Raw genomic sequence first — 25,519 nt, forward strand, 5'->3', positions numbered from 1 at the left:
GAATGAGGGTATAAGAGTTTCTGCAACCATTTGCTTTGATGGGTGGTGGAACAGGTTTTTCAATTTTATGTTATTTCTGTTGCTAACCGAAACATTTTTGGGAATAAATAGTCCCTAAGAATTTGTTTTACATTTTCTTGTGCTGCTTGGTGAGCCCTTATGTGTTCAGTTATGACAGTTTCTTTTTGTTCGGTTGAGTCCGTTTTGCCCTGTTTATCGTCTGTTTGAAAGAAGTGCTAGGGAAGGAATTTACTAGTCGGTGCTATTGCGTGTGTATTGCGTTTACTACCTCCGCGTTTACAACATCTCGTAATGTTTTAATCAGATTTTCCCGGTTGGGGTTCTGTTTATGTGCCTCACCTAGCTCTTAAACAAGATGACCGAGAAACTATTTCCGTCTTCGATTATTATTTGGTTTCGGTTTACTGGGTTGTCGGTTGTCTCGATGGTGTATGTCAGGGACTCTTCGCTATGAATGGTGGCTACGTCCGATTCTTGTACGTCTTCTAAGGTTTTAATTTTTTGGCGAGATAATGAGTGTGCCACGAAATTTTCTTTGTCTGGTTTTTAAATTTTTTCTGAGATGGCAAAGGTAAGTGGTTGATGATCGGTAAAGTTTTTAAGTGACAAGGAGCTCTCGCTCATTGGTTGCGTAATTTTTCGTTGTCACGTAGGGCGCGTGATATCATTGTGATTGGGCGGCTATGTTGAGATAGTACTGCCCCTAGTCCGAAGCCTATATTTTCTCTCTTTAAGATGCTTGTCAGAGGTCTTGCGATAGTCGCGTAGTTTTTAATGAAGCACCTTTAGTAGCTTGCTAGCCCTAGAAAAGATCTAATGTCAAAAGATATTTTTGGTGGAAAAATTCCTTAATAGACTTTACCTTTTCAGGTGAAGTTTGCAGTCCCCCTTGTGACACTATGAAGCCCAAGTACTCGACGCTCTTTTTAAAGAACTTCGATTTCTCTTGGGATACTCTCATACCTTCTTCTAGGAGCTTGGTTTAAACCCAGTCCACGTCCTACAAAATTCGTATTGGCCATTATTTATGGAAAAAACGTTTTTTCCCAGTCCTCTTCTGCCACCTCTATCTGGTGGAAGCCTGACTTGAGGACGAGTCCAGTGAAATACCGAGACTCGCCCATATTCGACAGTATTTTCAAAATTGTAGGGATAGGATATCTATCATCTACTGTTTTCTGATATAATTTCCTGAAGTCGATAACTAATCGCTTCTTCTTAACCCAATTTTGGTCTATACCCAGGTAGGGTTGTTATACGGGGACCTGAATGGCCTTATCACGCCGTCCGCTGGAAGTTGTTTTACCTCTGCATTGACGAATTTGGTTACACCCATGGGGTGTGGCTACGACTTGGAGTACACCGGTTCCACATCAGTTTTTATTGTGGCTATAGTGTTAATATTGAATGGAAGTGCTTTGTCTGGATCTTTATAATTCTTGACAATCATTTTATCGAAGGTGGCTTTAACTGCCACGGGAACATCTTCATCATAAATTTTAATAAAGTTCACATTTTCTGACCTATTGAATCGGATCTTTTCGTTTCCGTTGTTTGTGTGAAGAAAATTCCCGGTATAATCAAGTTTCGCATTCGCTTGTTTAAGCAAGTCGAGGCCGATAATATCATCGAAGTGTTTAGGTTATTTAAGATAAAAAGGGTGTTTTTATGTTAAACACCGAAACTAAACATTTCTTATTTATTTTGGTAAAGCCATAAATTGAGTAAAGGGTTTCTCCGCTGCCACAATTTCTTTCAGTCCCGGGATTGGAGTAATCTATTTTTTTGAGGTGCCTGTGTGTAATGTAGGGGAGCAGGGATTTTATTCTAAAAATTACATGAGTCTTCTTCCTCAAGATCGTCTTCTACTTCAGGAGCACAGGTCTGCGCAACGGCGTCGTTTATTTTTTGTTGCCTTGATGACTGCCCTTTTTCGTTGTGGGCTGTCTAAATACCCTCCTGAAGGAGGGGTCGATCTCCATTGGCTCTGGTGCTGGTTGACCCTGATAAGTTCCTGTGCTTATGTGTGGTCTCTGTCCAAAGGAACCATTCTGGTTGTTGGCTCCTTTTTGAGTCCTAACAAGTGAGGAGTTTTCCTAATTGCTCCTGAATTTCAGAATGGGTCTGGGAATTTTTTCAACCTTCTTGTCGCTGGTTGTTCGGCTTGTATGCTTTCTCCTCATTGTGTTGGGCGAAAGTGGCGCAAAAACGCTTCTTTCGTTACTTGATTCAGCTTCTTGTGCTAATGGTAATGCTGCTGACCCAATGGTTCCAAGTCATCGTTAATTCCTGTTTTGGAGTGGACTTTGGTCTTCAGATGGTGGTATCTGGACCGAGTAGACTGTTATCTTCTTTGAAACAAGCCTAGGATTAGGAAATTTAATAAGAAAATGAATGATATCGGAATTTTGAAAAACAGTTATACTATATGCTTCTAAAATTTCTATCAAACTAATGTTAATAGGCAGCTTGTCTTTAATTTCGCCAATGTCGGAGCTATCTAGAATTGCCGGACTTACAATATTTAATTTTGCTAGGGTCAAGCCCATTAGAATGTTTTCCAGATCTGTGATGCCGAATCTATTTTTAGCAAAAATTATTTCTAAAAGATTATTTTCTTTATTTGTCCCAAATTTTTATACCCGTTACTCGTAGAGTAAAAGGGTATATTAGATTCGTTGAAAAGTATGTAACAGGTGAATGAAGCGTTTCCGACCCTCTAAAGTATATATATTCTTGATCAGTATCAATAGCGAAGACGATTGAGCCTAGTCCGTCTGTCCGTCCGTCAGTTCGTATGAACGCTGAGATCTCAGGAACTATACTAGATACAAAGTTGAGATTAATCATGAAGATTCTTGAGGTCCCTACGCAGCACAAGTTTAGTACAGCATCCTGCATTCCTTGCTGAAATCTCAGGAGCTATTAGAGCTATATAATCTTTAGATGGCATTTTATATAATCCTTAGATGGCAGCGCATCTTATAGCGGCAACACCCACCCATACGCTCACAAGGCTCAAAAGTCAGTTTTCCCATTTTCTAGAAAAGCTGATATTTCGGCAACTTTAAGAGATAGAAAGTTTTTTTCATGTAACCACTCCCACCCTAACGCCGACAAAACCCGGAAAACCAAAAATGCAAAAATCTCGGGGCCTATAAGAAATGCCTGCAACATGGCACGAGTTTTCAACCGGCCCCGCCCACTCTAACGACCACAAACCGCGGAAAACTGGCGTCTATAATATTATTATGAATGCCTTCGTTTGACCTTATAAAACTTATTTCTGTTAATATCCATCGATTTACCAAAGGTTTTTTAAATCAGAACATTATTTCGCTATTTATAAAGAAATTTAGGTTATAAGGCCTCACATGGGCAAGGACGTCACTATCAGTAACTCAACATGCGTTCTCTCACAATTTCCACTAGTAAAATGAATATTGTAAAATTGTGTAAAACAGTATCGGGTAATTTACAGTCGCGGCACTTGACTATATCGTTCTCTTTTGTTTAATTTGTTCTTTATTTGTCTCGAAAATTTTATATTGTTCTTTATTTTTGGAATTTGGTATTTAATTCCGTTTGTTCTTCATTTATTTTTATTAGTCGGTCTTGTTTGAATTTCACTTGCTCCCAATCATTAAAGTACCTGCAACAACTTTTAAGGTTTGTCCTAATAAAGTTTATACTCCTGGCAGCCCTATGAATGATTTTTAAGGTGGCTACCAACTTGCGAATGTGTCTGATGTCCGCCGCTATAACCGGTAGTCTGTGGTCATCGGTAAATGTTCTCGTTAGCGCTTCCGTCTGGTCAGCAAAGTCCTCGGTCGTCATGTTCGTTGCATGTTGTAGGTATCCGAAAGACTCCCAGACTACAATGTCACTGTCCTCTTTGGGGTATAGTCCGCGTTCGTGTAGTCATTCAGTTTCACCGTCGCGTCCGTCCTTACAGCCATTAGTGCCCATATTATAATGTATTTTATATAATGTATTTAATATAGAAGAATATAAAAAATATGAAAAAGTATAAAAAAGGGTCGGGAGTCTAGCCAAGGATGGTTAGCGTAGATTGTGTTTGTGGACCACCCTCCCTCTAATTAAGACCGTTGTTTCCTGCGAGCATAGTCGTGAGAGCTTGTTACCTTGTCTTTTTAGAAAAACTTTTTCGCCTACCTGATAGTCCTCATAGGTCCTATTCTCGTTTACCTGGTCAATCATCTTCTCCTGTACCGGTTGAATTTTCCTAATAATTTCTCTATCGAATTCCATGGGCTTTGTGTGAACTATTTCTGTGGGTTTTTTGTAAGTTACTGATTGGATTGATTTGTTGGTTGCTAAAAAGGATTATTCCTATAGTATCGTTCAATTTGCATCCAAGTTTCAGGCATCTGGCTATTTCGGCTAGAGTGCTATGAAACCTCTATACTTGACCATTTGTTGTGCTGTGTAGAGGTAGAGCGTTGGAAGTGTTGATAATAATATGATTTAACAAAGTTGTTTTAATAGTCTCGGAATTTAGCGATCTTTTATTATCGCAGTAGATTGTTGTTGTTTTCGGAAAGAAATTTATTATGTGTAATAAAGGGGTTTTTAAGTCTACTATGGCCCTTATAATTTATCGACGCATGTAAGGAAAAGGGCTCCATGGTTAAGAAAATATCAATGTGTAGAATTCTTCCACGAATGAGGGTATAAGAGTTTATGCAACCATTTGCTTTGATGGGTGGTGGAACAGGTTTTTCAATTTGATGTTATTTCTGTTGCTAACCGAAACATTTTTGGGAATAAATAGTCCCTAAGAATTTGTTTTACATTTTCTTGTGCTGCTTGGTGAGCCCTTATGTGTTCTGTTATGACAGTTTTTTCTGTTCGGTTGAGTCCGTTTTGCCCTGTTTTTTGTCTGTTTGAAAGAAGTGCTAGGGAAGGACTCTATTAGTCGGTGCTATTGCGTGTGTATTGCGTTTACTACCTCCGCGTTTACAACATCTCGTAATGTTTTAATCAGATTTTCCCGGTTGGGGTTCTGTTTGCTCTTAAACAAGATGAATGTACCGTCTTCGATTATTATTTGGTTTCGGAAGCAGTTTACTGGGTTGTCGGTTGTCTCGATGGTGTATGTCAAGGACTCTTCGCTATGAATGGTGGCTACGTCCGATTCTTGTACGTCTTCTAAGGTTTTAATTTTTTGGCGAGATAATGAGTGTGCCACGAAATTTTCCTTGTCTGGTTTTTAAATTTTTTTCTGAGACAGCAAAGGTAAGTGGTTGATGATCGGTAAAGTTTTTAAGTGACAAGTAGCTCTCGCTCATTGGTTGCGTAATTTTTCGTTGTCACGTAGGGCGCGTGATATCATTGTGATTGGGCGGCTATCTTGAGATAGTACTGCCCCTAGTCCGAAGCCTATATTTTCTCCCTTTAGGATGCTTGTTAGAGGTTAGAGGCTTGATAGCCGCGAAGTTTTTTATGAAGCACCTTTAGTAGCTTGCTAGCCCTAGAAAATATCTGAGGTCAAAAAGTGTTTTTGGTGGGGGAAATTCCTTAATAGACTTTACCTTTTCAGGTGAAGTTTGCAGTCCCCCTTGTGACACTATGAAGCCCAAGTACTCGACGCTCATTTTAAAGAACTTCGATTTCTCTTGGGATACTCTCATACCTGCTTCTAGGAGCTTGGTTTAAACCCAGTCCACGTCCATGTCGTGGCCTTCTATTGTATTTTTAAATATAATAACGTCGTCTACATAAACGTAGCATATTTTAGAGATTCCCTCCTTAGGACGTCATCGATAGCCCTTTAGAAGATGCTTGGAGCGTTTTTAAGTCCAAATAGCATTCTAAAAAATTCGTATTGGCCATTATTTATGGAAAAAGGGTTTTTCCCTGTCCTCTTCTGCCACCTCTATCTGGTGGAAGCCTGACTTGAGGACGAGTCCAGTGAAATACCGAGACTCGCCCATATTCGACAGTATTTTCAAAATTGTAGGGATAGGATATCTATCATCTACTGTTATCTGATTTTATTTCCTGTAGGTGATAACTAATCGCTTCTTCTTAACCCAATTTTGGTCTATACCTTTCTTATCCACAACCCAGGTAGGGTTGTTATATGGGGACCTGGATGGCATTATCACGCCGTCCGCTAAAAGTTGTTTTACCTCTGCACTGACGAATTTGGTTACACCCATGGGGTGTAGGTACGACTTGGAGTACACCGGTTCCCCATCAGTTTTTATTGTGGCTATAGTGTTAATATTGAATGGAAGTGCTTCGTCTGGATCTTTATAATTTTTGACAATCATTTTATCAAAGGTGGCTTTAACTACCACGGGAACATCTTAATCATAACATTTTCTGACCTATTTAATCGGATCTTTTCGTTTCCGTTGTTTGTGTGAAGAAAATTCCGGGTATAATCAAGTTTCGCATTCGCTTGTTTAAGCAAGTCGAGGCCGATAATATCATCGAAGTGTTAAGGTTATTTAAGATAAAAAAGGGTGTTTTTATGTTGAACACCGAAACTAAATATTTTTTATTTATTTTGGTAAAGCCATAAATTGGCTTTACAGTAAAGGGTTTCTCCGCTGCCACAATTTCTTTCAGTCCCGGGATTGGAGTAATCTATTTTTTGAGGTGCCTGTGTGTAATGTAGGGGAGCAGGGATTTTATTCTAAAAATTACATGAGTCTTCTTCCTCAAGATCGTCTTCTACTTCAGTAGCACAGGTCTGCGCATGACGTTTATTTTTTGTTGCCTTGCTGACTGCCCTTTTTCGTTGTGGGCTGCTGCTGGTTGACCCTGTTAAGTGCTGTTATGTGTGGTCTCTGTCCAAAGGAACCATTCTGGTTGTTGGCTCCTTTTTGAGTCCTAACAAGTGAGGAGTTTTCCTAATTGCTCCTCAATTTCAGAATGGGTCTGGGAATTTTTTCAACCTTCTTGTCGCTGGTTGTTCGGCTTGTATGCTTTCTCCTCATTGTGTCGGGCGAAAGGGGTTTTCTGTTTTTTAAATTTTTTTCTGAGATGGCAAAGGTAAGTGGTTGATGATCGGTAAAGTTTTTAAGTGACAAGGAGCTCTCGCTCATTGGTTGCGTAATTTTTCGTTGTCACGTAGGGCGCGTGATATCATTGTGATTGGGCGGCTATCTTGAGATAGTACTGCCCCTAGTCCGAAGCCTATATTTTCTCTCTTTAAGATGCTTGTCAGAGGTCTTGCGATAGTCGCGAAGTTTTTTATGAAGCACCTTTAGTAGCTTGCTAGCCCTAGAAAAGATCTGATGTCAAAAGGTATTTTTGGTGGGAAAATTCCTTAATAGACTTTACCTTTTCAGGTGAAGTTTGCAGTCCCCCTTGTGACACTATGAAGCCCAAGTACTCGACGCTCTTTTTAAAGAACTTCGATTTCTCTTGGGATACTCTCATACCTTCTTCTAGGAGCTTGGTTTAAACCCAGTCCACGTCCTACAAAATTCGTATTGGCCATTATTTATGGAAAAAACGTTTTTTCCCAGTCCTCTTCTGCCACCTCTATCTGGTGGAAGCCTGACTTGAGGACGAGTCCAGTGAAATACCGAGACTCGCCCATATTCGACAGTATTTTCAAAATTGTAGGGATAGGATATCTATCATCTACTGTTTTCTGATATAATTTCCTGAAGTCGATAACTAATCGCTTCTTCTTAACCCAATTTTGGTCTATACCCAGGTAGGGTTGTTATATGGGGACCTGAATGGCCTTATCACGCCGTCCGCTGGAAGTTGTTTTACCTCTGCATTGACGAATTTGGTTACACCCATGGGGTGTGGCTACGACTTGGAGTACACCGGTTCCACATCAGTTTTTATTGTGGCTATAGTGTTAATATTGAATGGAAGTGCTTCGTCTGGATCTTTATAATTCTTGACAATCATTTTATCGAAGGTGGCTTTAACTGCCACGGGAACATCTTCATCATAAATTTTAATAAAGTTCACATTTTCTGACCTATTGAATCGGATCTTTTCGTTGTTTGTGTGAAGAAAATTCCGGGTATAATCAAGTTTCGCATTCGCTTGTTTAAGCAAGTCGAGGCCGATAATATCATCGAAGTGTTAAGGTTATTTAAGATAAAAAAGGGTGTTTTTATGTTAAACACCGAAACTAAACATTTTTTATTTATTTTGGTAAAGCCATAAATTGACTTTACAGTAAAGGGTTTCTCCGCTGCCACAATTTTTTTCAATTCCGGAATTGGAGTAATCTATTTTTTGAGGTGACTGTGTGTAATGTAGGGGAGCAGGGATTTTATTCTAAAAATTACATGAGTCTTCTTCCTCAAGATCGTCTTCTACTTCAGTAGCACAGGTCTGCGCAACGGGGTCGTAATCTTCGTCGTCAGATTTCTCTTCTGGCAGGAGGTTCATTTTTTGTTGCCTTGCTGACTGCCCTTTTTGCCATGTTGTGGGCTGTCTAAATATAATCCTGAAGGAGGGGTCGATCTCCATTGGCTCTGGTGCTGGTTGACCCTGACGAGTTCCTGTGCTTATGTGTGGTCTCTGTCCAAAGGAACCATTCTGGTTGTTGGCTCCTTTTTGAGTCCTAACAAGTGAGGAGTTTTCCTAATTGCTTCTGAATTTCAGAATGGGTCTGGGAATTTTTTCAACCTTCTTGTCGCTGGTTGTTCGGCTTGTATGCTTTCTCCTCATTGTGTTGGGCGAAAGTGGCGCAAAAACGCTTCTTTCGTTACTTGATTCAGCTTCTTGTGTTAATGCTAATGCTGCTGACCCAATGGATCCAAGTCATCGTTAATTCCTGGTTTGGAGTGGACTTTGGGCTTTAGATGGTGGTAGCTGGACCGGATAGACTGTTGTCTTCTTTAAAACAAGCCTAGGATTAGGAAATTTAATAAGAAAATGAATGATATCGGAATTTTGAAAAACACTTATACTATATGCTTCTAAAATTTCTATCAAACTAATGGTAATAGGCAGCTTGTCTTTAAATTCGCCAATGTCGGAGCTATCTAGAATTGCCGGACTTACAATATTTAATTTTGCTAGGGACAAGCCCATTAGATTGTTTTCCAGATCTGTGATGCCGAATCTATTTTTAGCCAAAATTATTTCTAAAAGATTATTTTCTTTATTTGTCCCAAATTTGTATACCCGTTACTCGTAGAGTAAAAGGGTATATTAGATTCGTTGAAAAGTATGTAACAGGTAGAATGAAGCGTTTCCGACCCTCTAAAGTATATATATTCTTGATCAGTATTAATAGCGAAGACGATTGAACCTAGTCCGCCTGTCCGTCCGTCAGTTCGTATGAACGCTGAGATCTTAGGATCTATACTAAATACAAAGGTGAGATTCAGCATGAAGATTCTTGAGGTAACTACGCAGCACAAGTCAATACAGCATCCTGCCACGCCCACTATAAAGCCCACAAACCACGAAAAACTAAAATTGCTGAAATCTAAGGAGCTATTAGAGCTAGAAAGTTCAAATTTAGTTTATATAATCTTTAGATGGCAGCGCATCTTATAGCGGCAACACCCACCCATACGCCCACAAGGCTCAAAAGACAGTTTTCCTATAAGAAATGCCTGCAACATGGCACGAGTTTTCAACCGGCCCCGCCCACTCTAACGCCCACAAACCGCGTCTATAATATTATTATGAATGCTTTCGTTTGACCTTATAAAACTTATTTCTGCTAATATCTATCGATTTACCAAAGGTTTTTTAAATCAGAACATTATTTCGCTATTTATAAAGAAATTTAGGTTATAAGGCCTCACATGGGCAAGGACGTCACTATCAGTAACTCAACATGCATTCTCTCACAATTTCCACTAGCAAAATGAATATTGTAAAATTATGTAAAACAGTATCGGCTAACTTACAGTCGCGGCAATCGACTATATCGTTTTGTTTTGTTTAATTTGTTCTTTATTTGCCTCATAAAATTTTTATTTTTCTTTATTTTTGGAATTTGGTATTTAATTCCGTTTGTTCTTCATTTGTTTTTATTAGTTGGTCTTGCTTGAACTTCACTTGCTCCCAATCATTAAAGTCGGGTGTACCTGCAACAACTTTTAAGGTTGGTCCTAATAAAGTTTATACACCTAGCGGCCCTATGAGGGATTTTGGGGTACCTACCAACTTGCGATTGTGTCTGATGTCCGTCGCTATAACCGGTAGTCTGTGGTCATCGGTAAATGTTCTCCGCGTTCGTGTAGTCATCCAGTTTCACCGTCGCGTCCGTCAGTCCGTCAGCCATTAGTGCCCATATTATAATGTATTTATACCCGTTACTCGTAGAGTAAAAGGGTATACTAGATTCGTTGAAAAGTATGTAACAGATATAAGGAAGCGTTTGCGACCTTATAAAGTATATATATTCTTGATCAGGATCAATAGCAAAGTCGATTGAGCCATGTCCGTCTGTCCGTCCGTCTGTCCGTCCGTCCGTATGAACGCTGAGATCTCAGGAGCTATAACAGATACAACGTGAGGATTAACCATGAAGATTCTTGAGGTCCCGGGACAGCGCAAGTTTATTTCAGCATCCTGCCACGCCCCCTAAAACGCCCACAAATCGCAAAAAACTAAAATTGCTGAAATCCCAGGAACTATTGGAGCTAGAAAGTTGAAATTCAGAAAGTATAATCTTTAGATGCCAGCGCATCTTATAGTAGTACTACTATCCGGCCACACCCACCCATACACGCACAAGGCTCAAAAGACGGTTTTCGGATTTTCTAGTAAAGCTGATATCTCGGTAACTATTAAAGATAGAAAGTTCGTATTAAGCATGTAGGTTTTTATGATCCTCCCAATGTGAATTGGTTTTTTCCGATCAAGCCACGCCCACTCTAACGCCCACAAAACTTGAAAAACCAAAAATGCAAAAATCTTTAAAACTTTAAGAGCTACAATATTTTGCTTATAAACACGTATTTAGGAGATGCCTCTGCAACTTGCCACGAAGTTGCATTCGGCCACGCCTACTCTAACGCCCACAAACTGCGGAAAACTGTGGCGTCTATAATATTTTTATGAATGCCTTCGTTTGACCTTGTATAACTTATTTCTGTTAATATCTATCGATTTACCAAAGATTTTTCAAATCGGAACATTATTTCGCTGTTTATAAAGAAATTAAGGTTATAAGGCCTCACATGGGCAGTGACGTCACTATAAGCATACTCAACATACTTCCTCTGACAATAGGTGGCGCCTTGTGAATTTCCACTAGCAAAATAATATTTAAAAATTTTGTAAAACTGTAACGGGTATCTTATAGTCGCGGCACTCGACTATAGCGTTTCCTCTTGTTTATATAAAATATTTAATATAGAAGTATATAAAAAATATGAAAAAGTATAAAAAAGGGTCGGGAGTCTAGCCAAGGACGGTTAGCGTAGATTGTCTTTGTGGACCACCCTCCCTCTAATTAAGACCGTTGTTTCCTGCGAACATAGTGGTGAGAGCTTGTTACCTAGTCTTTAATTTGCTTTTAGAAAAACTTTTTCGTCTACCTGATAGTCCTTATAGGTCCTATTCTTGTTTACCTGGTCAATCATCTTCTCCTGTACCGGTTGAATTTTCCTAATAATTTCTCTATCGAATTCCATGGGCTTTGTGTGAACTATTTCTGTGGGTTTTTTGTAAGTTACTGATTGGATTGATTTGTTGGTTGCTAAAAAGGATTATTCCTATAGTATCGTTCAATTTGCATCCAAGTTTCAGGCATCTGGCTATTTCGGCTAGAGTGCTACGAAACCTCTATACTTGACCATTTGTTGTGCTGTGTAGAGGTAGAGCGTTGGAAGTGTTGATAATGAAATGATTTGACAAAGTTGTTTTAATAGTCTCGGAATTTAGCGATCTTTTATTATCGCAGTAGATTGTTGTTGTTTTCGGAAAGAAATTTATTATGTGTAATTAAGGGGTTTTTAAGTCTACTATGGCCCTTCAAGGGATGTTTTGCACTATGGCGAATTTCGAGAATTTATCGACGCATGTAAGGAAAAGGGCTCCATTGGTTGAGAAAATATCAATGTGTAGAATTCTCCCACGAATGAGGGTATACGAGTTTCTGCAACCATTTGCTTTGATGGGTTGTGGAACAGCAACCGAAACATTTTTGGGAATAAATAGTCCCTAAGAATTTGTTTAAGAATTTGTTGTTGTGCTGCTTGGTGAGCCCTTATGTGTCCTGTTATGACAATTTCTTTCTGTTCGGTTGAGTCCGTTTTGCCCTGTACGAAGTTTTTCGTCTGTTTGAAAGAAGTGCTAAGGAAGAAATCTATTAGTCGGTGCTATTGCGTGTGTATTGCGTTTACTACCTCCGCGTTTACAACATCTCGTAATGTTTTAATCAGATTTTCCCGGTAGGGGTTCTGGTTATGTGCCTCACCTTGCTCTTAAACAAGAACTATTTCCGTCTTCGATTATTATTTGGTTTCGGAAGCAGTTTACTGGGTTGTCGGTTTACTCGATGGTGTATGTCAGGGACTCTTCGCTATGAATGGTGGCTACGTCCGATTCTTGTACGTCTTCTAAGGTTTTAATTTTTTGGCGAGATATTGAGTGTGCCACGAAATTTTCTTTGTCTGGTTTTTAAATTTTTTTCTGAGACGGCAAAGGTAAGATGTTGATGATCGGTAAAGTTTTTAAGTGACAAGGAGCTCTCGCTCATTGGTTGCGTAATTTTTCGTAGTCACGTAGGGCGCGTGATATCATTGTGATTGGGCGGCCATCTTGAGATAGTACTGCCCCTAGTCTGAAGCCTATATTTTCTGCCTTTAGGATGCTTGTTAGAGGTCTTGCGATAGTCGCGAAGTTTTTTATGAAGCACCTTTAGTAGCTTGCTAGCCCTAGAAAAGATCTGAGGACAAACAATGTTTTTGGTGGGGGAAATTCCTTAATAGACTTTACCTTTTCAGGTGGAGTTTGCAGTCCCCCTTGTGACACTATGAAGCCCAAGTACTCGACGCTCTTTTTAAAGAACTTCGATTTCTCTTGGCATACTCTCATACCTGCTTCTAGGAGCTTGGTTTAAACCCAGTCCACGTCCTTGTCGTGGCCTTCTATTGTTTTTTAAAATATAATAACGTCGTCTACATTAACGTAGCATATTTTAGAGATTCCCTCCTTAGGACGTCATCGATAGCCCTTTGGAAGATGCTTGGGGCGTTTTTAAGTCCAAAAAGCATTCTAAAAAATTCGTATTGGCCATTATTTATGGAAAAAGGGTTTTTCCCTGTCCTCTTCTGCCACCTCTATCTGGTGGAAGCCTAACTTGAGGACGAGTCCAATGAAATACCGAGACTCGCCCATATTCGACAGTATTTTCGAAATTGTAGGGATAGGATATCTATCATCTACTGTTTTCTGATATAATTTCCTGAAGTCGATAACTAATCGCTTCTTCTTAACCCCATTTTGGTCTATACCTTTCTTATCCACAACCCAGGTAGGGTTGTTATATGGGGACCTGGATGGCCTTATCACGCCGTCCGCTAAAAGTTGTTTTATCTCTGCACTGACGAATTTGGTTACACCCATGGGGTGTAGGTACGACTTGGAGTACACCGGTTCCCCATCAGTTTTTATTGTGGCTATAATGCTAATATTGCTTCGTCTGGATCTTTATAATTTTTGACAATCATTTTATCAAAGGTGGCTTTAACTGCCACGGGAACATCTTCATCATAAATTTTAATAAAGTTCTAGAATTGCCGGACTTACAATGTTCGGTCAAACTCACAATATTTTTCGTCTTACATACTGTTTCTCTTTGCCTATACAAATGTAAACAAAGCTCATTAACATGTATTAACCAATCTCTGTAAATTACTCTGTTAGAACATTATGTTATTTTGCCGCTGCTAATAAAAGGCAGTTGCTGATGTTAGATCTTGGAACACGGTTGTCTTTTTCTCGCCTGAGTTTTTAGATTGCAATTAGTTTATGCACCCCCCAACCTGATATCTTATGCAGCACAAAAGACGCTTTGTGCATTAAACATTTTGGCGCCCAACGTGGGGCAGTGTTTAAACAAATTATTAACAATTTATTAATTCATAAACAATTGTCGAAGTATCGCCCGCAACAATTATTCGCTCGACCCGCTCATCGCAACTCAACATTGTCATAACCGCATACAAAGGTGAACATTCAACCCTAGTGCATTCATCGAAAGTGAATAATAAATAAACAAATAAAGTTATTAACTATTCACAAAAATTCTAAGGGCAACGTGTCGTTCGTATAACGGAACTATTCGCGCTCTTCTTCGCACATCTCTTCGCTTGTGTGTGTGTGCCCGCCCGCTCTATAAGCTCGGCGTCGATCGCTCATTCTCCTTTGCTCCGTTATTCCGCCAGCAAAGTATTGTAGTTTTGTTTACATCGCCAACTGCAGTCGCTGGTACAGTTTTTGAGTTCTAGTCGCTTTCGCTTTGAACTAACTTCACGGCATTGCCACATTCGTCGCTCCGCGTTTTTGTTGCCGCAACTTTACTCTCGTTCTCGCATTCGCATTCTTCGTCGCAGCAATGGAAACGACTATATTGGAGACTCTCAAACGGCAACGCTCGAATATTAAGCGCAACATTACGCGCATAAGAGGAATGGTCGATGTCAAGGAAAAAGAAGAGCAGAAATCGCCGGCTGAACTTCAGTGCCGTTTGGGAATCTTAGAGTCATATTTTAAGCAAGCCCTTTCGGTACAATCAGAAATTGAGACCATGGAATCCACAGATAGTGGACGTGCAGACCTGGAGGACAGTTACATAACTACAAGGTTGGCAATTCAGCAACTTCTTGGAGAGGATCTGCACAACACAGTTTTCGACCACATCTCTGCACAAGCTACAGCGCCGTCTCGACTGCCAAGATTGGCACTACCTAGCTTTGATGGAAATCATAAGGATTACAAGAACTTCATCTCGTCGTTTCTGCCACTGGTCAATCGTGAGCAAATATTTAATATAGACAAATTTAATCATCTCCGTAATTGTTTAAAGGGACCTGCACTGGAAGCTGTCGCAGCCTTCCCGGTCACTGGAGAAAATTATGCGAAGGCGCTGGAACGGCTGAAGGACCGGTATGACAAGCCTGCCCTAATCTTTGTCGAAACGATAGCCTCGATTTTTAAACTGCCGCCGGCTGCTGCGGCAAGTGCTCAACAGCTCCGCAGCCTAATCGACAACGCATCCGCGTTATATAGTGCCCTTTCATCGCTAGGCTCGGACGCTCAAATTTCTGAGGCGATGCTCATTTACGTGGTCATGGAGAAGTGCGATCAGCAGACCAAAACAAAATGGAACGAATCACTGGATTATCTCACTCTGCCATCCTGGAGCCAATGCACGCAGATACTTGAGCGCCACTGCCAGTTTCTTCTGTCTGACGAGCAATCCCATGGATCGGAGCGGCCAAGACCGACTCGTCCCCCCGCAAGATCTCACAATTCGTCGTTTTCGCTGACCAACGCACCATGTGTATACTGCCTCGCACCCTCACACAAATTGCTCGGATGTGACAAGTTTAAGGATCTTAATCCAACCGCGCGATTTGATGTCGTTAAAACACACCGTCTGTGTTTAAACTGTCTGTGTAGAGGTCACCAACTGTCGAGCTGCCCATCGAGAAATCGCTGTCGCACCTGCAACAAGGCACATCATACCCTGTTGCACAACAACCATTCGCTAGATTCATCTCGCTCGCACCAACCGTATCCAACCGCACCGCCATTGGAAGCTGCAACACACTCGCACTCGCATTCTGGCCAGAAGTCTCAGGTGTTGCTTGCCACTGCTATGGTTCTCGTCAAGGATGCGTTTGGAACCTACTGGCCTGGAAGAGCTCTTCTCGACTCCTGCTCTCAAGTGAACTTCGTGACGGAAGACTTCGCACAACGGCTTCGCTTACGGAGGGAAAGACATGCAGTCTAAATTCGAAGCATCGGCCATTCGCAAACAGATATTAAATATTGCACAACTGCATCTGTCAAATCTCGCATTTCATCTTTCGTACTCTCCGCAGATCTCTGTATTATTCCACAAATCTCATACCAGCCCGATCTGGCCATCGACGTTTCGACTTGGAAGCTGCCAGAAAATACGCCGCTCGCTGATGAAAGATTCTACCAATCACGCCACGTCGATCTGCTACTGGGAACCGAAGCCTTCTTCGACGCCTTAACTGTAGGGAAAATAAGGCTGGGACCTCAAGGCCCGCTGCTGCAGAAAACTCAGTTTGGCTGGGTCGTAACCGGCCGACTGCAGCAAACAGCGCCAATAGAAGTTTCCACTTGCATGGCTTTAAACGCAAGTTCAATTGATGTCAACCTCAAACGCCTGTGGGAACTGGAAGCAGTCGACTCGCCACCTCTGCAGAAGCCGGAGCATGCTATTTGCGAGGAACAGTACGAGAAGACCACTTGTCTCGACAGCACTGGTAGGATTGTCGTCAAACTGCCATTCAAGGCTGACCCAACTCGGTTGGGAGACTCATTTGATATCGCTCGCCGTCGGTTCCTAAGCATGGAACGTCGCCTATCGAAATCTCCAGCACTTCGTCAACAATACTGCGACTTCATGGAGGAGTATGAGAAATTGGGGCACATGTCCCCAGTTATTCATCCTAAACTGCACGAGCCGCACTACTACATCAAGCATCACTGCGTCCTCAAACCCAGCAGTGAGTCTACTAAGCTTAGGGTGGTGTTTGACACCTCTTGCCGGACGTCAAATCAATTATCACTCAACGACTTGCTATGCGTTGGCCCAACACTCCAGGAGGACTTGTACCTGCAGCTTCTAAAGTTCAGGCTTCATCGTTACGCCATCACTGCAGATGTGACCAAGATGTATAGGCAAGTAAATCTCGACATTATTGATCGCAAATACCAGTACATTCTTTGGAGAGCATTTCCAGAAGACACGCTGCGCACGTATCAATTGAATACGGTAACCTACGGCACTGCAGCCGCCCCATTTTTGGCAACACGTAGCCTCAACCACCGTGCTGATGTTCATCAAGCTGACTGTCCAATCGGCGCCGCTATCATAAAGTCGTCTTTCTATGTTGATGACCTAATCACGGGTGCAGACGACTTAGAGACGCTTCGCATTATCAAGGATCAAGTCACAGAAATTCTTCGACGAGGGCATTTCCCACTCACCAAATGGCATTCCAACTACGTTGGATTCATGGAAGATCATGCATCCAAGAAGCTCAGTTCCTGTGGCGAGGGACTAGCCAGCGCTCTTGGAGTGAACTGGAACCAGCACAAGGATACACTGTTCTTCAAGTTCGTACCAAGGAACCACGCAACGCGTATCACCAAAAGAAGTATTTTGTCCACCGCATCCGCCTTGTTCGACCCGCTTGGTTTGCTCTCACCGCTTGTTGTTGTCGCAAAAATACTTCTGCAAGAACTTTGGCTCGCTGGCCTGCAATGGGACGAGAGCGTTCCAGAAAACATACACACGGCCTGGAGCAAATGCCTAGAATCATTCCAAACAGTCTCAATTTTATCGATTCCCCGCTATTGCCTCCAACACAAGATGCGATCACTTCAGCTTCATGGATTTTGTGACGCATCAATCAGGGCTTACGGCTGCTGCGTGTATCTACGCTCGGAAACGTCGACGGGAGATGTCGCAGTGCAGCTATTGACTGGCAAATCGAGAGTGGCTCCTGTGAAGAAAAAATCCCTTCCAAAACTGGAATTGTGTGGAGCGCATTTGCTGGGCCAACTGTATGCGAAATTGAAGCCTCTATTAGCGGACAGAAAATTCTCGGTCTATTTCTGGACGGACTCGAAGATTGTGCTTCACTGGCTAAAACAGCACTCAGTCACACTGTCAGCATTCGTTGGAAACCGAATCTCCGAAATTCAAGAATGGACCGCAGATGGCCAGTGGAAATTTGTACCAGGTGAGAGCAATCCGGCGGACATAGTTTCGCGCGGAGCTGCTACAACTGAGCTGGCAGCACAGTTGTCCACAGTTCTTAACCCAACCATCGTCCCAGTGGCCAACCACTCCGCAAATCATCGATATCGATCCAACTATTGTCAAAGCAGAGCAACGAAGGAGCACATTCACCACGGCTGTGATCAGCAATCATGTTCTCCAACAGCTGACTCACATCAGCTCATACACTCGCTGCATTCGAACCATCGCATACGTCTTTCGCTTCGCCAACTTATCAAGAGGAGTCAAAATTGTCAATCCATCGCTTACATCGGAAGAACTTCGCTGCGCCTTGTTCAGCATCGTCTACAATATTCAGCAACAGTCGTTCCTTGAAGATTTTCACTCGCTGCAGAAAGCTAAGCCGCTTACAAGTCACCTAAAGTATTTAACGCCTTTTCTCGACAGCTCATCAGGACATGCTCTTATAAGGGTTGGAGGACGATTACAGAACGCCGACATCCCTGAATCTGAAAGGCATCCGCTGCTACTGCCTAGCAAGTCGCACTTTGCGTGGATTTATGTACGACACTTGCATCTGATGAATTGTCACGCAGGCCCGAAAGCTCTAGTCGCGCTAATCCGTCTGGAATACTGGATCATCAACGCCAGGGACCTGGCTCGTCGAGTGGTGCGTTCCTGTATCGCCTGCGTTCGGTTCAGACCCAAACTGGAGAACCAACTCATGGGATCGCTACCACTAGAACGAGTGCTACCGCAACAGCCGTTCCAAAGGTGTGGCGTCGACTTCTGCGGACCGTTTAACACATATCTTCGCATTAGAGGAAAGGGTCCAACAAAGTCCTACCTCGCCGTCTTCATTTGTTTGGCATCCAAGGCCGTCCATATAGAAGTCGTCTCGGATTTGTCAACCAAGGCATTTCTTGCAGCACTTAAGCGGATGATCGCCAGACGGTCAATTCCAACCGACATCTTCTGCGACAACGGAACCAATTTCGTCGGAGCTGCCAACCATCTTCAAGAACTACGAGCGTTCCTTCAAGACAAAGCCACGCAAGAAGTCTTATTTGTCAACTGATTTCATAACTTTCCATTTCATCCCTCCTAGAGCTGCTCACTTTGGAGGCCTTTGGGAGGCGGCGGTAAAAAGCGCCAAGAGTCTACTCTACAGAACACTGATGAATTCAAGATTCACCTTCGAGGAGCTCTGCACCATAACCACTGAAGTCGAAGCGATTCTCAACTCGCGCCCATTGTCTCCGCTGTCTCCAGATCCCAACGACTTTGGGGCACTTACTCCGGGCCACTTCCTGGTGGGGAAATCTCTTCGTGCCCTTCCAGAACGGACTGTGTCATCAACACATGCGTCCAACCTGGAACGATTCGACGCCGTGACCGCGAGCAAACAACAGTTTTGGCGAAGGTGGTCGCTTGAGTACCTACGGGAACTACGCTCGCGCACCAAATGGACAACACCATCGGCCAACATCAGGGCTAACACCATGGTCATCATCCACGACGACAATCTGCCTCCTCAGCGATGGAAGATCGGGCGCGTCGAGACTGTTGTTCCCGGAAAGGATGGGCTAGTTCGAGTGGCCCACATTCGAACCAGCACTGGGGTGTGCTGCCGACCAGTGCATAAGCTGGCAGTATTACCCACGGATTCTCAATCTTGTTGAAAGATGATACTTTCAAGGCGGCCGGGATGTTCGGTCAAACTCACAATATTTTTCGTCTTACATACTGTTTCTCTTTGCCTATACAAATGTAAACAAAGCTCATTAACATGTATTAACCAATCTCTGTAAATTACTCTGTTAGAACATTATGTTATTTTGCCGCTGCTAATAAAAGGCAGTTGCTGATGTTAGATCTTGGAAAACGGTTGTCTTTGTCTCGCCTGAGTTTTTAGATTGTAATTAGTTTATGCACCCCCCAACCTGATATCTTATGCAGCACAAAAGACGCTTTGTGCATTAAACATACAATATTTAATTTTGCTAGGGTCAAGCCCATTAGACTGTTTTCCAGATCTGTGATGCCGAATCTATTTTTAGCCAAAATTATTTCTAAAAGATTATTTTCTTTATTTGTCCCAAATTTTTATACCCGTTTCTCTTAGAGTAAAAGGGTATATTAGATTCGTTGAAAAGTATGTAACAGGTAGAATGAAGCGTTTCTGACCCTCTAAAGTATATATGTATATTCTTGATCAGTATCAATGGCGAAGACGATTGAGCCTAGTCCGTCTGTCCGTCCGTCAGTTCGCATGAACGCAGAGATCTCAGGAACTATACTAAATACAAAGTGGAGATTAAGCATGAAGATTCTTGAGGTACCTACGCAGCACAAGTTTAGTACAGCCTGCCACGCCCACTATAACGCCCACAAATCGCGAAAAACTAAAATTGCTGAAATCTCAGGAGCTATTAGAGCTAGAAAGTTCAAATTTAGTTTATATAATCTTTAGATGGCAGCGCATCTTATAGCGGCCACACCCACCCATACGCCCACAAGGCTCAAAAGACAGTTTTCCCATTTTCTAGAAAAGCTGATATTTCGGCAACTATAAGAGATAGAAAGTTCGGATTAAGCATGTAGGTTTTTATGATGGACAAAATCCAAATTGTTTTTTTCATCTAACCACTCCCACCCTAACGCCGACAATACCCGGAAAACCAAAAATGCAAAAATCTCAGGGCCTATAGGAAATGCCTGCAGCATGGCACGAGTTTTCAACCGGCCCCGCCCACGCTAACGCTAACAAACCGCGGAAAACTGGCGTCTATAATATTATTATGAATGCCTTCGTTTGACGTTATAAAACTTATTTCTGTTAATATCTATCGATTTACCAAAGGTTTTTTAAATCAGAACTGAATAGAGCGACCCGAAATAAGGACGTCTTCATTTGTTGAGTTACTATTTCAAAACTGATTTCTTTATTAATATTTATCTCTTACGTAGCTAACATGAGAATCTTATTTTACTCTTATCTAATAACCCACGCAGACATACATGCTTATCTTTGGGTTTTTATAGCGCACATATGTTATCGCTTAGGTGCCTAGGATATTCGACCCTTCTTGGGACATCCTTGATTTTTCTTCTGGCATGACGTTCATTTTTTGTTGCCTTGCTGACTGTCCTTTTTGCCATGTTGTGGGCAGTCTAAATATCCTCCTGAAGGATGGGTCGATCTCTATTGTCTCTGGTGCTGGTTAACCCTGATGAGTTCCTGTGCTTATGTGTGGTCTTCGTCTAAAGGAACCATTCTGGTTGTTGGCTCCTTTTGAGTCCTAACAAGTGAGGAGTTTTCTTAATTGCTCCTGAATTTCAGAATGGGTCTGGGAATTTTTTCAACCTTCTTGTCGCTGGTTGTTCGGCTTGTATGCTTTCTCCTCATTGTGTCGGGCGAAAGTTACTTGATTCATCTTCTTGTGCTAATGCTAATGCTGCTGACCCAATGGTTCCAAGTCATCGTTAATTCCTGTTTTGGCGTGGACTTTGGTCTTCAGATGGTGGTAGCTTGACCGGATAGACTGTTATCTTCTTTAAAACAAGCCTAGGATTAGGAAATTTAATAAGAAAATGAATGATATCGGAATTTTGAATAACACTTATACTCTATGCTTCTAAAATTTCTATCAAACTAATGTTAATAGGCATCTTGTCTTTAATTTCGCCAATGTCGGAGCTATCTAGAATTGCCGGACTTACAATATTTAATTTTTCTAGGGTCAAGCCCATTAGAACTAACTATACTAGATACAAAGTTGAGATTAAGCATGAAGATTCTTGAGGTACCTACGCAGCACAAGAAATCTCAGGAGCTATTAGAGCTAGAAAGTTCAAATTTAGTTTATATAATCTTTAGATGGCAGCGCATCTTATAGCGGCAACACCCACCCATACGCCCACAAGGCTCAAAAGACAGTTTTCCCATTTTCTAGAAAAGCTGATATTTCGGCAACTATAAGAGATAGAAAGTTCGGATTAAGCATGTAGGTTTTTATGATGCACAAAATCCAAATTGTTTTTTTTCATCTAACCACTCCCACCCTAACGCCGACAATACACGGAAAACCAAAAATGCAAAAAATCTCGGGGCCTATAAGAAATGCCTGCAGCCGGCCCCGCCCACGCTAACGCTAACAAACCGCGGAAAACTGGCGTCTATAATATTATTATGAATGCCTTCGTTTGACTTTATAAAACTTATTTTTGTTAATATCTATCGATGATGAATAAGAATAACACATAACATGAGAATCTTATTTCACTCTTATCTAATAACCCACGCAGACATACCTGCTTATCTTTGGGTTTTTATAACGCACATATGTTATCGCTTAGGTGCCTAGGATATTCGACCCTTCTTGGGACATCCCATATTTGGGTTACAGTTTTATGACCTAATTGTATGCTCGACCCTTCTTGGGACATCCCATATTTGGGTTACAGTTTTATGACCTTATTGTATAATACGGTTTACCTAAATATATCTATAAAACGTGTTCATGTTTGAACATTCTGCCAAGGGCCAGCAAGATTCGGCGTGACGTTTTCAAATTTGACTTATAATCTATACAATTTGATAATATGCTAACTATTTTTATATATTTTTTATATGTATTAACGTTTAATATTTTAGCCATCTTGCAAACGGCCTCCAAAAGTTATAGCTTGGAGTTTCCTGCTTAAGTTACATTTTTGTATGGCAAATATTATTATAATTATAATGATTACGATGCTTAAAATCAAAGAGGTATGACCAGATATATGATGTACATTTAACCCCTTTAATTCTATATGAATTCCTTTCAAATGTGCTAATTCCTTTGTCAGTCTATCAATTTCGGCACTATGGTTTCTAGTGTGATTTTCAAATGAACTCCAAACGATTTTCGGAACGTCCGTAATGTCACCTATATAAGCTGATGATAATGTCTCTTGCCTCTTGGACCTTATATTATATTGCGCTATTAATATTTTATCGTCAGTACGAGCTGATCAATCCGACCTTAGTGATAAAATTCCTTCTTCTGGCAAATTAACTACATCCATATTTGTATTTTGACATTGTATTCTTACCTTGGCGTTAAAGCGCGCTTTAAATAGCCAAGTGCCTTTTTGCCTCTAATTCAACCCAATATGAACTAGATTCTAACATGCGCTTGTATAAATTAGGTATTTTTATAGTAGAGGTTCCCTCGCTGCTGTCTCCGTGCAGAAACCTGGTTAGTTATTTCCCTCTAAATATTTAAGTTCACAGTGGAGGTTCCCTCGCCGCTGTCTCGGTACAGAAGTCCGGTTAGTAATTTCTCTCTAATGGTGAATTACGAAGTTTGGGATGGAAGGGTGACTGCCCTTCTTAACCTGCTGGCCTAGAGACTCAGTCAGTTTGTAAATGATAAAATGTTAACGGCGGTTGCCGGAGTTATATTGAAGGAGCTTGTGCTCGTTATTCGGTGAATATCAAAATTGAACTGAACTTAAAGATAACATAAAAAGAGACTCATAGCGGCCACTCCAATGGGTAGTGCTTGCCGGCTATGCACGGGCTTCCGGTGCGTTCCATAGTAATGTTCAGGGAGGGCGAGCTGGCTACTCCTGGGACCCTCTTCTGGGCCCTGTCATTGTTGACATATCGGGTTTCATTAACCATGGCACTGTCAGTAAAGGTAATGAGATGCGTGCCTCGTACGTGGATGTAAGTGCCATTATCCACACTCACACGTGCCGGACGATCGATTACAATTATGATGCCTTCATCTACGTGAGTAATTGGTGTAGATCGCTGTGCTGGATGTCACAGTGCGCTATGCCTCCAGCGTGGAACTTTTGCGCGCACGACCTTCTTAACGCCAGCTGGCAAAATGTGGCTCCAGGTGTTGTGGATCAATTGTTGACCGTGTGAATTGCTCCATTGCAATCAGCTATTATTTTGTCCTCCAGCCTGAGCATCGTGTCATGATGAGACACGGGAAAAACAGTGATTTTAATACACGACGATTGGATTATTGGAAATTTAATGACAAAATACAAAAGGTTAGCGGACTGTAATGTTTTAACGGAAGCAACGGACAATAAGTCTTTGATGGGAGTATCTGTGGGCTCTTCTATCCATATATCTTCAAGGTCTGCATGATCTAGTATATTAGGGCTCACAATGTTGGCCTTAGCTAGAGCTATCGCTAGTAATAAGTTTTGCAGCTCCATACTTATCATTCTATTTCGGGATGATAATATGTCATAAAGATGCCCCGTGTCAACTTGGGTTCCCTTGGCTGACCTCAGAAGTTGGTTGACGATGGTAGTAATACTATTAGTTTGGTCTTGTACTTTACTATTGATATTTATCTGCCTATTGTTTGCATTTATTAATTGAAATTCATTAAGTTTAATTTTTTCGAAATCCTCTGCATCTGGCGTTCCTGCCACTACCTTTAACACAGCTCCTAGGAAATCCAAACTCCTAGCTACTCTGTGGTGAATGCTCAACGGGTCGAGCAGGTCACGCAGATGATGTTTGTTAAAAATATAGTAGCCCTCCAATGGGTAGTGCTTGCCGGCTATGCACGGGCTTCCGGTGCGTACCATAGTAATGTTCAGGGAGGGCGAGCTGGCTACTCCTGGTACCCTCTTCTGGGCCCTGTCATTGTTGACATATCGGGTTTCATTAACCATGGCACTCTCAGTAAAGGTAATGAGATGCGTGCCTCTTATGTGGATGTAAGTGCCATTATCCACACTCACACGTGCCGGACGATCGTTTACAATTATGATGCCTTCATCTACGTGAGTAATTGGTGTAGATCGCTGTGCTAGATGTCACAGTACGCTATGCCTCCAGAGTGGAGCTTTTGCGCGCACGACCTTCTTAACGCCAGCTGGCAAAATGTGGCTCAAGGTGTTGTGGAGCAATTGTTGACCGTGTGAATTGCTCCATTGCAATCAGCTATTATTTTGTCCTCCAGCCTGAGCATCGTGTCATGATGAGACACGGGAAAAACAGTGATTTTAATACACGACGATTGGATTATTGGAAATTTAATGACAAAATACAAAAGGTTAGCGGACTGTAATATTTTAACGGAAGCAACGGACAATAAGTCTTTGATGGGAGTATCTGTGGGCTCTTCTATCCATATATCTTCAAGGTCTGCATGATCTAGTATATTAGGGCTCACAATGTTGGCCTTAGCTAGAGCTATCGCTAGTAATAAGTTTTGCATCTCCATACTTATCATTCTATTTCGGGATAATAACATCTCATAAAGATGCCCCGTGTCAACTTGGATTCCCTTGGCTGACCTCAGAAGTTGGTTGACGTTGGTAGTAATACTATTAATTTGGTCTTGTACTTTACTATTGATATTTATCTGCCTATTGTTTGCATTTAATAATTGAAATTCATTAAGTTTAATTTTTTCGAAATCCTCTGCATTTGGCGTTCCTGCCACTACCTTTAACACAGCTCCTAGGAAATCCAAACTCCTAGCTACTCTGTGGTGAATGCTCAACGGGTCGAGCAGGTCACGCAGATGAGCGACATCGACACTCAAA

This window comes from Drosophila eugracilis, unplaced genomic scaffold (assembly GCF_018153835.1).
Source record: "Drosophila eugracilis isolate 14026-0451.02 unplaced genomic scaffold, ASM1815383v1 contig_1966, whole genome shotgun sequence".
Lineage (NCBI taxonomy): Eukaryota > Metazoa > Arthropoda > Insecta > Diptera > Drosophilidae > Drosophila > Drosophila eugracilis.